The sequence below is a fragment of the Pleurodeles waltl genome, chromosome 9, assembly GCF_031143425.1.
Source record: "Pleurodeles waltl isolate 20211129_DDA chromosome 9, aPleWal1.hap1.20221129, whole genome shotgun sequence".
NCBI lineage: Eukaryota > Metazoa > Chordata > Amphibia > Caudata > Salamandridae > Pleurodeles > Pleurodeles waltl.
In genome coordinates, this window is record NC_090448.1 from 1,150,359,752 (window position 1) to 1,150,376,027 (window position 16,276).

The 16,276-nt window shown below is 43.4% G+C and overlaps 1 protein-coding gene across 1 annotated transcript in view; it reads left to right on the top strand.

Moving 5' to 3' along the window:
• AVEN (apoptosis and caspase activation inhibitor) overlaps positions 1–16,276 on the top strand; it is a 683,185-nt gene that overhangs the window by 345,874 nt on the left and 321,035 nt on the right. The window lies entirely within an intron of this gene.

Genomic DNA, 16,276 nt, shown 5'->3' on the forward strand with positions numbered 1-16,276 from the left:
GTCTTTCTTTGGTCCAAGGTAAAAGTACCCTAATTATGTGAAATTTCAGATGTGCCCCCCATATAAACGACCGTGGAAGTTGATGCTGCTGCAAGTGATGGGCATGGTCTGGTCAGGAGGTTGCTAACTGGATGCAGGAATAGCAGCATCTTTCAAACAGCAGGATGGTTTTGACATTCACTGGCAATGTTTGCCTGTTATCAACGCTTTACGTTTGCATGATGCACACAATGTGTGAAGCTCCTACTTTAGAGTTAGAAAGGTTTCAAAACTTGACTTGTTGTGTCTTTTTCTGCTTGGACCGGCAGGATCTTTAATGTACACAGGGGTAGTCCATGCCCATTGGCCTATTGCAATGGAACAGACTGGTCGATCCCACTGGTGCGCATTCTGAAGCTGTGTGCCCCACTTACCGCTTGTCCACATGGGTGAGCTTTAGGTGCAGGTAAGTTTGGGAAGGGCAGGCCTCAGGTAGGTATCACTTAGGGTGTGATGACCCAGTTTGCTCTGCCTTGCCTTGCACACCTCTTCCCTGCCCAGAAGCTCTTCTTATTTCCATCTGGCGTTGCACGTGCGTCTTAAATCACCAGTAAATGGCCCCTCTGCCCTGCAAATTCCCAATTTTGAAAATGTGTTCCTTGGCTCATAACTTTTGAAGCTCATATCTTTCACTGTATTTTGTGACCTTTGCGGTTTGCGCCTGGTATGCGGCTTCTAAAGCTTGCAATCTCAACACTTTGGGAATTATTGCAATAGCATATTTTAGGGCTAGCAGAAGTCTCAGTACCACTTGCATTGTACCCTTTAACATTCGTATTTGTAGGAGGATGTTACTTTTAAGAGTGCCTATGTGCTGTGGCGTTACATATCTTCACAGTGTATGAAAGGCACCTCCACTGTGGGTCTCAACCATCACAATCCTTGTGCTCCTGAGGGGTTCTGCTGTCACTTGAGACATCCTTGGGTTCTCCTGCACCTGGACAGGTGAGATGCAAAGACCTGTGGGTACCACCTCCTCTTCCCTAGGAACGGATGGCACAGGCATCATTCAGGGACCATCACTGGCTGCAGCCGTGATTCCTGTGTCTGCCCGTGTGAGTAATAAGCCTGGTTAATAAGCTTCTGTCATCTCAGTTTAACACTAATTGGAGCGTTGTTGTAGCCGCCTCGTATGATTTAAGGTGAAAATCTATGCAGTGTTACTGGCATATGCGTAGCACCTTGTACCATGAGAGCCCTTTCATACTCTGGTCGATGTGATTCTCTGGTGCTGGGATTTTCCATTGGTCACTTGTATGTGGTTGATTGGTTCTTTTTGGGTCTGTGTGGTTGGTGGAGGTGTGTATAATGTTTAATTTAGTAATGGTTCAGGTTGGTCGACCGGGACGTAAAATGAACTAACTCCTGCTTTGTAGTATGTGATGTGCATGGACTGGTGTTCTGAAGATGTTCATTGAGTTGGGTGTTGGTTTGTCCACAGCCTGTTTGATGTGCATGGGACTGGTGTTCTGAAGATGTTTATGGAGTTGGGTGTTTGTTTGTCCACAGTCTGGTGTGCAGGTTGTTTTTAGACCACATTGCTAGCGGGGTAAGTAGTTATAGGATGTTGTGTGAGTGAGGTTTGGTATGTTTTTGGCTATTTTTATCCGAATGGTTGTAAGATGTGTGTTAGGGTGGTGTAGGGGAGAGCTACTGGTGGGGAAGGACTTAGATAAGTAAATTGCTTTGGTGCCATGTCTAGTGCATGAGGGTGTCGGTGACAAAAGTGGGCATTGTGCAGTGTTGCACCTTGTGATGTTAAGTGGTTAGAAGTGACGCGGATGTACTTCCTGTGTTTTCTGCCCTGGGTTAAAGGCATGTCCTGTCAATTCGGCTTAGCCTGTTGCTTTTGGTGAAATGGTTGTTGGGATTGTGACAGATTTTGTCATTAGTTTTTGTAGTACCTTAGTGATTTTATGATTGAGTCTCTTAACAAGAAACACGATTTCCTAATTTTTCGATTGTTTCCCCAGTAAGCAGTAAGCATCACACATGCAGCATTAGGTAAATAAGCATTGGTCAATGTAATCAGTCACCTTTTAAAAAAAAAAAAAGCAGATTTCTGAGTGGTTGACTTCCTCAATGCTTATGTGAATTGGCAGAAAAAATATAAAAAAGCTGGGTACTGTGTTGTGTACATGCATTGTACGGTCACAATACCTCTGTGTGCCACAGTGCACGTCTCAGAAAGTGGTTTTGTAACGAAAAGACTATTCAACGATGTCCTGCCTTGGAGTGTGTTTTCATTGTGATATTTAAAAACATGGGAACTTCATTGCTATCCTATTGGAATGGTATTTTTCGGAGAAAATGCATTCCGAGGAACCCGCCAGTGAATGCAAATCCATTGCAACGCACCAGTGGCCATCTTTTAATGTATTTTAACTTTAATTTACCTTTCAAAAATCACAGACAGCTATTTTCGTACAATAAATTTGCAAAAAATGTATGCATGAGAGTAGCCTAGTGTGCGGGTGCTGGAACTCAAATTAAAAAACAATTTTCTGTGTGGAAGGATACGAGCCAACATGGTAAAGAAGAAATGCTCTTGAGGCAGGACAAAAAATAGTGAGAACATCCATCAAATAAAAAGCAGAGAAAGGAAATGGACAAGAAAAAACTCCCAATTAAGAGCAAGGGCCGATGAACTGCCCACATTATGTATATTTTAATGTTCTGGATACAGTAGGTCTACGACACCTATCGTATTGCAGGCTACACCTAATGAGGTGAAAATAGAACTGGTTAAATTACAGGCTGGAGCTAACTTTTTAGGTCTGATTACAGCCAAGACCTTTTGATTTTACTAAAATTTTACATGTAAAACACACTCAGTTACAGGGCCTTTCAGCCAGCCATCTTCATTCACTGATGTAGTGTTGTATCATTCACATCAGTCCTCTTCAGCCACTGGTGAACTCTAGTGTGAGTGGCAGCGCCCTGCTCTTTCACAGGAGTACATACGCACAAAAAATAGTTCCCTTCGTGGCCAGGGACTACTGTGACAATGCATGTTTATTTAAAGCTAAAAATATTTTTGCTTTGAGACAATTTTTTGTTCGTGGTAAGGGTTTAGCACCTACCTCAACAATATCGTTTTACCAAAATCATGACTAAATAAACTATTATTAACATGGCCAAAAGGCTGACAGCCAATGCCTAATCTATTGGGTTTGTCAATGTGTTTTTTTGTTTTGCCTCAAACAGGAGTTTGAACAATTCTACTTCAAACTGAGGTGACGCAGAATGCAGAGTATAACAGAACTTTTGAATAAGTTCAAAGAATCTACTCACATACTGCGCATGTAACGACAGGCTCTCCGTTTCACTTTCTTTTCCAACAGCCCTTCATGTTCTGGTTACAGACGAGTTCCAGAAGCCAAGGGTGGGGCAGTATTTCTGGGCTGTTCCACAAAAGCACACGTGAAAAAGTCAGAATTGTGCCCATGAAGACTTACCTCTACCTTTTCAGTACATTGCTGTTTTTACAGGAATTCTGAAAAATCGCCCGTGTACACCTATTAAGTTGTGATACAAATGTGACTATCGAACATTAGCAGTAGTACTCGTATGATTTGAACATGGACTGCTGCATGTCACCAACAGTACTCGTATGATTTGAACATGGACTGCTGCATGTCACCAGCAGTACTCGTATGATTTGAACATGGACTGGTGCATGTCACCAACAGTACTCGTATGATTTGAACATTGACTGCTGCATGTCACCAGCAGTATCCGTACAATTTGAAAATGGTCTGTTGAATGTCACCATGTGTACCTGCACGATTTGAATCTTTGAGTATCACGTTACCAGCGGTACTCACATGTTTGAAGCTGCGACTGTCTCACATTACCAACAGTATTCATATGAGTATGAAGCTGCTACTGTTTCATGTCACCAGCAGTACTCCTATACTATGAAGTTGCGATTTTGTCATGTCACCAGCAGTACTCGCATGATTTGAAGCTTTGACTATTGCATGTCACCAGCAGTACTCGCATGATTTGAAGCTGGGACTCTCACGTCTAACCAGCAGTACTCATGTGTGAAGCTGCAACTGTCTCACATTACCCGATAAAATTCATATGAGTGTGACGATGTGACTGTTGCATGTAACCAGCAGTACCCGCATGATTTGAAAATGCGACTGTTTCATGTCACCAGCAGTACGTGCATGATTTGAAAATGCAACTGTTTATGTCACCAGCAGTACCTGCATGATTTGAAAATGTAACTGTTTCATGTCACCAGCAGTACCTGCATGATTTGAAGATGCGACTGTTGCATGTCACCAGCAGTACCTGCGGGATTTGAAGATGCGACTGTTGCATGTCACTAGCAGTACCCGCATGATTTGCAAATGTGACTGTTGCATGTCACCAGCAGTACCCGTATGATTTGCAGACATGACTGTCACTCACTACCAGCAGTACTCACATGAGTATGAAGCTGCGACTTCACGTTACTATCAATACTTACGTGAGTGTGAAGGTGAGACTCTCGCATGTTTCCAGCAGGACTCTGAGTATGAAACTGACACTGTTGCACATTACCAGAAATACTTGTGTCATGCTGTTTCTGTCATGCATCCCCAACAGTAACATCTACGTCTCCATGTATAGAAATATGACAATACAGTGAATTTGCACGTTTGTTTTAATTTATTTCAGGGAAATTATTTTCCCCATGGAGAAATCCCCATTCCTTTACATACCGTAATACATCAGTTTTAAGTACTTTCCCCTTTCCATTTCCAATATGGGCCCTTGACAGGAGTAAATTTACAGAAGTTTTCAGCAAGAGTGAAATGTCCACAAAACGTTTGTGAATACCCACCAACCTGTGTGTTTAATCAGCTTTTACAGGTGGCATGGACCCATCTTCTAATGCCCAGAAATCGATCTCAAGTGGCAGATTTACCCCAGTGGTTTTTCCACCACTCTGACGGGAAGCCTGCGAGTAAGTCTCACTTACGAGGACAAAAATCCCACCCCCCCGTGATTCCATGAAGCAGGAATAGGATTTCACCCTGCCCAACTTTTCTTGAGGGTGGAGATACCTTTGTGATCAGACCTTGTGCGCTTTAGGGTCTCACACAGCACGTGGTGATGCAAAGCTGCCTAGGCCACCTTACAAAATAGTATTAAAAATAAAGGCTTAATTACTTTAGACAGTGCTTGGTCGATGTCTTAATGGATTGAATCATCCTGCTGGAGCTCAGCAAAGCCTTCTAGAAAGATCTCTCTGGAGGACCAGGTGAGGTACCAAGCCCCCCCATCAATGGGAGTTTTCTTATTTGCCGTCACTGACATAGCTCAGCGGGTTGATGCACCGGCTGCAGGGATTTCTTTGTAAAGGACATGTTAGAAGTTTTCCCGGTACATTTTTTGGGTACCAATAACACATGTTCCTTCCCTTTGTTCTCCCATTTTCCATTTGTGTTTGTGCATCTCTCGGACGCGTTGAGCAGCATCTAAACGCTAAATTGGTGGAGGAGACCCTGCTAGATACCTGGTGAAACAGCTGTAGAGGCCAAAGGAGATTTAGCGCTCTAAAGGCTACATGGATAAAATTTTGGAATTTGGATTTCGTACTTGCGATTCTTACCGAATCAGAATTATGAAATAGCAATTTCTAATTTAAGAAAACATACAAGTTTTCAATAGTGATTCCTAATGGCTCGCAAAGTGACCTACCCCATGAATATTAATGAGGTAAGTTCCAATTCGCCACCCATTAGGAGTAATAGCCATCACAGCGACAGTGGCCTGTTGTAAAGCAATTTTTTTTTATTTTTTTTTTTTAATTCAGCCCGTTTTTCTTAAAGGAAACCAGGATGCGTTTAAAAAAAAAAGAAGAAACTTTGAAGTTCCATTTTTTAAGAACAGGCAGTGGTCATGGGAGTACAGCCTGTTCTTAAAAAAAAATATATTTTTTATATTCTCAAAGGGGAAGAGAACTTATAGGGACCCCTTCCCATTTCTGGATGGTTACCACTACCTTTTAGTAGTTGGTAAAAAAATGAATGTTTTGCAACCGTAGTTCGGTCACAAAACATTCATACATAGCACTGAAATTTACTATTTTGAGGGGCGTCCTATACACGCTCCTTCCAAATACTGAATCGCTAAACCGAATTGCAATTCAGTAACAAGTTACTGAATCGTAATTTGGCATTTATAAATATATCTAAAAGCATTTTTGCTGTTGTAAAAGGCCCGATAGGACCGTTTCTGACAACAAAAATGGCTTGTACATATGGCCCTAAGTTATTCACATGCATTTTATTTTATTGAAAGACATTTGTAGCACTATAAATTCCCCTAGTAGAAGATATCTAAGGCTGTTTAGCGCTGAGATATGCTGTATTTTATAACTGGGTGCTATAAATTGTTCCATATAAAAAGCTAAGGTGTTAGCACGACAGAATACTGTAATTTATTTAGGGTGACCACCTCATTCCAGGTTACTTGGGGCACTGTTTTCAGTCCTGGAATTTTGTGTGATAGCGTAATGCATTCTGGGTATTGTAGTCATGTTTAACTTGAATTGAACTAATTATGCTAACAAACCTGAAATCAGATACTTGTAGGTGGCAAGTTCTGGACTAGAGACAGTGACCACAATGACCTGGAGTGAGGAGGTCATTCTAAGTTAACTGAAGGGCATCCAGCATTCTGTACATTTCCTAGTAAATATAATACTGTTAATGTTGTGATATACTGTATTTTACAGAAATTCATGTAGCATCATATTAAGCTTGCATCACAAGGTGCAAAGGTATTTGGCGCTCTAAAATATTCAGATGTATGATATTTTATTTATTGAACAGCTCCTAGTGCCATAGGAGCCCTCCACCGCAAGGTATCTATGCATTTTTAGTGCTATATTATAATATGCATTTTAATATTCAGGTGGATATGCGGACTAGCGGCTAGAGCTGCCGACTTTGGAATGGGAGGTTGGACTCCCTACCTCGGCTCAACATCCTGTGGTGTACACCCCTCCACCCTACACGGTGCCTAAAAAAATGTGTCTAGGGCTTTTAGCATATAATGATGTTTGCATATAATTAGCTTTGCTTGTTTTTGAATCCTTCCCAGTGTGCGTCGCCAATCTCTGGATGGGCAAGGCACTTATTCTGCACTGCGACCAGTCACTTACCTGTAGGCCTCAACATGGTTCCCCAGCCAGCCGGCAGAGGTTCTGGGGAGACAACTCAGGTCAATAGCCACTACATAGTTGGACATCATCATTAACATGTCACTCTTTCATAAACCTTTCTGACGTGTAAGAGCCTTCTGTCCTGAGCCGTGTGCGGAGGGTGTGGTCACTGCGATATCGCTTGCGGCCAGAGGGTTGAGCTGGAGAGGACGTAGATGGCCAGACTAGATTCTGGTACTGTTTGCTTCTCTCTGTGAGCTCACCCACCGTGTTCAGACACGCTGGAAGCTATTGCTGGGAGAATTTCACATTAGCACCTCTAACTAAGTCCTCCTTGTCCACCCTCCTTAGCAAACTAGGAGCGATCTGTAGTGATCAGCAGAAAGCGGGAGGCAGGTGGCCAGCACGCCCAGGTGGGGCAAAGTAGTGTGCGGGGAGGTTATGAGGACCCGCAGTTCCCTTATTATTACGGCCCACGACAGGGCACAGAATTTAATCAGAAGAGGAAAGGCTGCTTCACACAAACTGGGGGACACGTGAAAGGGGGCAAGGCAATCTTCCAAGTCCCCGCCAGCGATACAGGCACAACGGATAAAGGAGCTCGCTCCAGAGGACCATAAGCCAGCGCAAGGGAAACACCGGAAGGAGATTGGAGGGGGTAAACGTATTCAAGAGTACTTTACAGATCTGGGGAAAAATGTCAACCAGAGAACTCTTCATGATGGGGGTGGTCTTAAGAACACATCCTGGCTGGAGATCTTTTAGTGACAGTGCAATCACTCTGGGCGCCACTTGGGAGGATTTATCGCCAAGCAACTCAGCACAAGAGTCAATGCTGGAACTTTTGGCATTAAGTGTGCCTTGTAAAAACGTCCAGTGCAATCAAACCAAGTCTGTTATGCAACCACAGAAGTGGGAAGTTCCCCGTCTTCAACCATTGTCATAAAAGCCAGAGGCATGTCCCCCGCAGAACCAATCAGGGACTAACGCATGCATGGAAGCTTGAATAAAATTGCTTTAGAGACATCAGTGTCAACGAAAATGTTGACTAGCCCTTGCTGGGAGGCCTCTCTCAAGCAGGAGGAATTAGAGGAGGTCTTTAACAAAGAAGAGGGGCTGCGTCTGGAGGAAAGGGGAGTTTGCCCGGTGGCCTCAGATAGGAGTTTACCAGTTTTCTTCTAATACGTCACAGGCATCCGAAATAACTCAGAACAATGGACTCACTGTTGCAAAGGACGCCCAGCTTTTGATAGGATTGGAATCCCTAAATAAAACATTAATGGCCATAGCTAATACGACGATCTTTGACACAGACAAACCTGACATTCAAATGCTGCAAACTCTGGCAACTACTAATATGGCAATAGATATCAAGTTGGATAGATTAAACTCGTTCATCAGAAGAGCTCAGGCTCATGTAGAGGCCAACAGGGCTGTGGTAAATAAGGCATGCCACTGTCAATGCAGCCCCATTTTGGACAAACTTCAGGAGCTGCCGGTAATCATGTCTTCAGTAGTGGCTGAATTAAAACAAGAATCGCAACAGTGGAAAGGAGGCAGGCAGCGACTTGCTGGAACACAGGGGCTTGAGTAAATCAATAACAAGCCAGGATAAGTGCCTAACGAAGAGGCACAGGTCGAGGGAAGTCCAGAACGGGCTGGAGGAGAATCAATGGAAAGCTCAAACAAGGAGCACAATGCAGAGGAAGAACCCTTTATTCCTGTCTTGTCTAGGAAAAACAAAAAATGCCTAAGGAAAATGGGCAGTAAATTATTCATGGGACAAGAAAATAAAGATCTACAACTCCACAAGCACGGTAGAGACAGTGCTCCTCAAGGGAACCCCCCAGCAAAAGAATAGTCAGAAAGGGGACACAACCGAGAGTGTGTTATCTGCTCAAACGGCAGACTCCAAGAATTTGTTTTTATCAGGGCAGTTACGAACTTCACAACAAGAAAACAAACCCTCAAGACAGCATCAGGAGGCAAGTAAGGGTTCCTCTGGATATGAGAGTCCTAGGGCCACAGATAGGGTAAACAAAACAAGTGGGATCAGATCGCAACAAAATTGGCAAAGGCCAGACGTCCACCTGCAGCCGGCACCCCTTGAGACCACCTCTCAGACATCATGTTCAGGGACTTCAGACAGAACAGGAGAAAACCAAAGAGCCATTACCACTATGGAAGCGCACTCTCAGTCAACAAGGGTGGGGCAGTCCCACGAGATAAGTCAGCAGCTGGAATCCCACAAGGCCTTTTTCCAGATATCCTGCCTCAAAGGAACAAAGGGACAGCTAAGTGGCCCCACTCCCACTGGAATTCAATTTTAGCACCAGGACCTATGTGGCTCTGCGAAACTCCACCATATCATCAGTTTAGCAAGTACTCTACAAATCCAGTGCTCATTGCTGCAGAGCAAAAGGTTGCAATTGATGCCGCAATTACATCAACTTTACATACTACAAATGGCCAAAAGAATGTATTCAATCACTCACCACCCCCAAAGGACACAAGTGCTCAGACCCTCATTTCTTGTCCAACATACAGGTCTCTGAGTCTTTGAAATGTCCTGAACCAGGGCAACCTTATGAGAGTCTGCAACGCAATCCGGGCTTGGAACAAGTAAACAGCAAAGACCTAGAATAGGTAGCCTTCATAGCTCCAGAAAAAGGCGACCTAAACGAAAGCACAGAAGTTCATTTTAGTAATACAGTGATTGTCCAGCTACTTCTACTCAAAGCTGAAGTACTCGAACACTGGGGACTAGAGCTTAAGAAAGCCAATAGAGTGAAAGACCCATCCTTTCTTATTCCACAAAGAGTAAACAAAATAAGTGACAGACTCTTCACAAAAAACTCCAGGGCAGTCAATAAGAGATCAGTCTTGCACTGTCCCAAGTGTGCATCTCCTGCCTTCTTTATGGGGCCAAGAGAGTTCTCCATCTCCATTGCCCCGAAATATCCTGGGACAAGAGAATGTAAGGAAACAGGGCTGCAAAATGAGGGCACCTGCAAGACTAAATTCACACATCTCCGTCTCTGACACAGGATAGTTTCATAGGGACAGCGCGACAATCGGAAACGTCAAAAAAATGCTGACTCTCTGTATTCCATCCAAGGCAAGCTCGGCAACACAAATCTAAAAACATTGCGGGGCCATCAAGATCTAAATCTAGAATCTTTTTTGAGAGACTTTGACATCCATCAAGAAGCTGAAAATCTTATACCTGGGTTTCAAGAATTTTTAAGTCGACTGTAAAGGTAAAATCTAAAGGGCACCCAAAAGGAGGCCTATCAACTTAATAACAACAAGCAAAGCCTTCACTGCGAGGAGCCTTCACCTGAAATCATCTCACATGTTAGCAGTTATCATTGAACATTGGTTACTGGGACAGAGCTCAATGACTGTCATAATAATAAATATCTACATCAATCCCAACGTGGCCCCAAAAACAACACCTCCTAAATATAACCAAAAATGAATTCCTAACCATAAGAGACTCGAAAGGGGATGCCCCTGGCCCATCACAGGAGACTTAAATCTAAATATGGCCAACCATGGCAAACGAAGAACTAGAGAAGGTGCTTGGGATCAGAGACTGGGTATCCCGCCGCAAGTATCACCCTTCAGGGACATGGATAATTGTGATCATCCTCTCGTACAAGTTTTAAAGGCATTAGGGCTGAGGGCCCTTAGGGGTTGATTCCCTAAAAACTGTCCAATGAAACTGACTCACAAAACAAAGAAATCTGCATCCACCCTGGATTTCACATTTCTCTCAAAATCTTTGAGCACTTCCAGGTTTTTTGCATAAAGGTGAGGTGTGAAATCGACCATCACCCTCAAATAATTAAAATGTTGGACAACAATCGCTATGCGGCTCATTAAAAAAAGATTGGAGAAGCCATTTGCAGCGAATAAGATGGTCTAATACGTGCATGGAAAATTATGAGATATGGAAAGCTAGCTTACCAATAGCTCAAGAGACACAGGTGGACACAGTCACCAACTGGGAGGCAATGCTGACATCTCTAAGGAATCATCTGGGCCCCCACCAATGTCTAATGGCCGAGCCAGCACCGGGGAAAAAAAACGATGGTTCACGCAGGCTCTAAAGCAACAAAGGCAGAAACTTAATAAAGCAGCCAGACTCTTTTAAAGAGTCAATGCTCGGATAGTGACCACCATTGTTCCTTTTAAGAACTAAGAAAATATAAGAAGGTATTATTAGGTGTAAAGCAGGCCCACATGGACCTGGAATGGATCTAAATTGTGGAAGCTTGTAGAGAAAAGAACATCGGCGTCTTTGTTCCATTGTTAATCAACTGGAGCGAGGGGCTGCTGGAATCCAAAGCAATACAGTGCCAAAGGAGCAGTGGATCGACCACATCTCTAAACTATACCGCATCCGCAAGGCGGCAGATTTACCAGCAATCTCATGCAGCGAGCCTGCCCCCTTAATCTTTAAGGGACAAAACATCAAGGGGTGACTTCGAATCTGCAAAAGAAGTGGGTGCCCCTGGTTCAAATGGCCTTCCTGCTGGTGTATTTAACCTCAATCCTGCCTTCTGGAGCACCCAGCTTTGCAAAATGTTTAATGTCTGTGTCATGGAAAACAAGACTCCAGACTCTCGGAAAGGGGCAATTTTTCACCCAATCTATAACAAGGGTCCCCATGGGAACCCAGACAGCGGTCATATGATTGAGCTGCTTGATATTGACACAAACATATTTGTGGGTCTCTTGTTAGAGGACCTGAAAGACTGGGCAAATAATTTACATTTGATACCCCTAAATCAAACTGACTTCTGCTCTTCATCGAGCACCTCTGACAACCTGATAGAACTAGCCATGCTAGCTGAAAAATACACAAAAAAGAAATTGGCCTTGTATGCTTGCTTTGTGGATTTATCTAAAGCTTGTGGAGGAAGTTAGAGAACTTCGGTATTCCACCAAAGCTGCTAAAAGGAATAGAGCTCTTACACTCTGAGAACTGGGTCGGGGTTAAAGTAGGCAGCAATAGAAGAGTTACTGCTAAAATCCAGATAGACAGAGGCATCCAGCAAGGCTGTGTGCTAGCCCCGATGTTATTTAACTTACACTGGGCAGATCTGTGCACGCAACTGAACGCCACCAGCTCTCATCCTCCTAAATTGGGCGAACAATTAGGAACATCATTATTATATGCAGATGACATCGTTCTATTGAATCTCTCACAAACTGGTCTCCAAAATGTGCTAAGTACTTTTCCTCAATATTGTAAGTCAAATGAGCTGTCTGTGAATCTGGAAATAAATAAGGTGGTCATCTTTGGTAAGCATGTAATCAATTAAAAAAAAAGCAGTGGCTCCGTGGGGATCGGCCGGTGGGCAGAAGCGGCAGTTATAAATATCTCCTCACGGTGATCAAGGCAAAGTTTCTGCCCACTTTGGCATACAGTCTAGAAATTTTCCCTGGTAAGTTTGAATACTTCATGAATGCAGCGCAGACCGAAGAAATCACCTCCTTTTTTCATTGCCACACAGTTCCTCTCCAGTGCAAATCTGACTGGAATTTGGCCTCCAAGAGCAAGCAGTGGTAGAAGATGGGTCCCTCCTCAAATAGACTTTGCTGCTAAGACAAGCTATGCCAAATTCATTAAAGTCGTTGATTTGGAAAGAAATTCGCCTCAACATGCCGGAAGTCTTAAAAAATGGTTGCAGAGAATCGCAATAGCAGTAAAGCGTCTACAGACGGAAGACCTTTGGCAAGAAACCTTACAACATAAACTCTTCAAGCAACTACTGAATATACAAACTAAGCAGCTTTCGTGGAGTAATGATAATGATAAGTTCAGACTACGTTCCCAATTCAGGGATGACTATTAATGCTTATAAGGACCCGGCAGCGCAGCCATACATGATCATTATTAAAACAAAAAGTCCTTAAAAAAAAATAAAGGTGCTCCATGCTAGACTTGGAATACTGCCTTCGCTGGATGCAACTCCAAAATGGCTTTGGCCGTTAAGCAGCGAGAGATGCTGGCTTTGTGCATACCCCCAGGAGGACTTCTTACTTATTCTTTGTATATGCCCTGCTCTTTTATCCTGGCAAAAAAATAGATCTTAGAAACATCCTTAATGCCAACGGGATTCTGTTCTGTCTTTAAGGGTTGAAACCTCAGCATATGGCATGATGTGCTAAATTTATATTAGAAGTTGAACGCCTCTAAGCATGCGACAAGTAACCAAGAAGGACGACTGAGCTCAGCACTCTATGTTCATCTTGTGTTTGGATTCTACTGCTGCTCTCAAGTACCTTATTGCATGAGAAACCTGCACAACACCACATTGTGCAACTGACATATTTTTTGTCGGCTAGACTCCTGAGTAGGTATTATGAAGCAGTGATATCACGCCGGACCTCCTCTTTAGTAGGGAGCCGAGGTGGGCTGGTTCCTTTCTGCTATCTGCCCCGGTGACGATACACATTGCAGAACTCGCACTGAGTTGCCATTAAGGCACGGCTGGTTTTTAACTGTCTTTGGCTTTTTAATATTTCACTGTGAAATCTTGATTTTTAGATGCTCTTTTTGTGAGGTTTTAGATTTTTTGATGCTTTTTTTTTTTTTTTTAACAATCTTTGCTGATTGCAATGATTTTTATTAATTGAGCAATAAATAAATACCAGTAATTCAGTATTCTAAACCATTTTAACCAATGATCCCCGTCAGCGCCAGACTGAGTGGTGATCCTTGTTACCTGGACATCTGGCTGTCCGAGCAGGCGTGAGCTCACAGCACGGTGACATGCAACTTAAATTACATGAAACTATTCACACAAATCAAGGAGAGATTAAGATATGGAATACATGTTTTTATGGATTATGCAACCAATTAGCATAACAGAAAAAGAACCCATTCCTGTGAGTTTGAAAATAAGGTGAGAAGTTTTTATATCAAGTTGATTTTACAAGAGTAACTTATGTCATTGCAAGTAGCTATGCTTAACAGGTAGTGGGGACCTTGGTGTCCTTGGTTTCGGGAGTCTACATTTGGTGACTCCCTCTGCTGAGAATATGCACTGAATGGTATAATGAATTTAATTGTATTGCTTTTATTTATTATGGTGTGTGAGAAAAAGTGGGCCCTTTAATTATCACTATGCCGGCATTCCCAGGCTCACATGCACCCTACCTAACAAAGTATCTTTTGACAAAATTGGTCACCTTGCGGAAAATAAAACTTTAACTCTCAGCTACACCAAAGATGACACAGATAAATCATATACCCAGATCAAGGAAACCACAAACAGCAGTTCTGCAGAATAGTCACCAGAGAGAGAACCTTATGGCTGCTAACTTACATACTTCAAAGGAGATATACCAAAGTCTACATGCAGCATCGCTTCTAGAATACTGTAAAGTGAAACATTCACACAAGATAGCTGCATTTTATTAAAATACCCTTATGTAAAAACAATAAGAATTTTTTTTAGGCAGTGGTATTCAATCTGAAATATATGTCCCCCCAACCCAATTCTCCTAAGTGTAGGAGAACTTTCAAATGCATTATAGACTTTGGATGAGATAAATAATGAAAATCAACCTCGTTCTCCGTTCCAGAGATTAAAAATAATATTGGGCGAATATGTATTAGAAGAACACATGACAGTCCTCAAAGACAATTTCTTTGTAACAGGTATATCCCGAAATTTGCCAGAATCCAGGAAAGAAAAAATATTCAGAATGAGCCAACAGTTATTTTAGTTATTTGCAGCTATTTTGTGGTCCTACTTTACAGCGCAGCTGTCAACACACAGTTATGTGAGAATCGCCAAGAGTGGGCCGTTGACTCAGCCCACCTTTGGGAGTCAGAAGTACAAGTTTTCATTGGGCAGAAGTCGTGTGCTTCAAGAGAAAGTGTGCTGGCCCTTTACAAAGCTGTGACAGACACAACTCGCTTCGCTCAAAAAGAGTGGGGCGGGTGCAGTGTGCGAGGGGTGGGGCGACCTAAAACAAAAAAACAAAAAAAACATCTTTTCGCCGCGGTTCCGCGCCGCACTCCTCTTCCCTGCAGGCTGCACGCAGGCACAGGCTCCCAGCCTGCCCTGGCTGGGCATTCCCAGGCAGACTGGGAGCCTGTGCAGGCCCTCCCCAGCCCGGCAACTGTGTTGCCGGGCTAGAGAGAGCCTACTGCGCATGTGTGTTTGGCCGTCCCAAACATCCATGCGCAGTGAGGGGGAGTGTTGAGCACTCCCCCTCACAGCTCCTCATCCCATATGCCCTGCCCCTTTCACAAAGAGGGCAGGGCATAGTTTATTATCCCCTCTTTGTGAAAGTTTTGCAGCTTCTGCTGCTTGCGGGGGGTGACGCTCCTCCGCCCTAATAGAGGAGCCGCCCCTGAGCTGTGAACAGTTTATTTATTTATCCTGCTGCCTGAGGTGGAACTTTCAGGGGTGCACATTGGCATTGTAATGCCATTAAATTGTCATAGCTAACTAGATATTTGGGGATTTTTTCTACTATGGCAACAGCGTAGATGGGAGGATGGACAGTCATTTTCTTGCCTTAATTGTTCTCTTTGCTACCAGTGCTTGACCGGTCATTCTGCCTCTGTGGCATTGTCCCTGTAGGTTGCTGGGTAGCAGCTATTTTCCAATCAGGATGAACTACCTTGACCCAAGCAAGCTCTCATGGCCACATTCCAGTTTCAGCCTTCTGCAGCATAGGACTAGTTATAACATTTTATTGCCAGGACTGATTTTGGGCTCCAGTCAGGCCTTGATTGCAATAACGTTATTAATTGTGACACGGCATTACATTAGTAAACTACTTGAAAATATTACCTAAAATAACATAATCCAGGTGTTTCTGAATTTTCTATATATTTCTTGAAAAGTTCCTGGGGTAAAATTTATGTTGGTAAAACTAAAACAAATATGAAAGATCGCCTAAATCATTGGTACTCACAAACATTTTCTCCGGGGCCGCACTGTTTGGTCCGTGATGTGACCGAGGGCCGCATTGATGCCAACAGGGTGGTGGTCGGAGGGCTGGGGGTGGGGCGGGGTGAGTGGTAAAGTGGTTGTA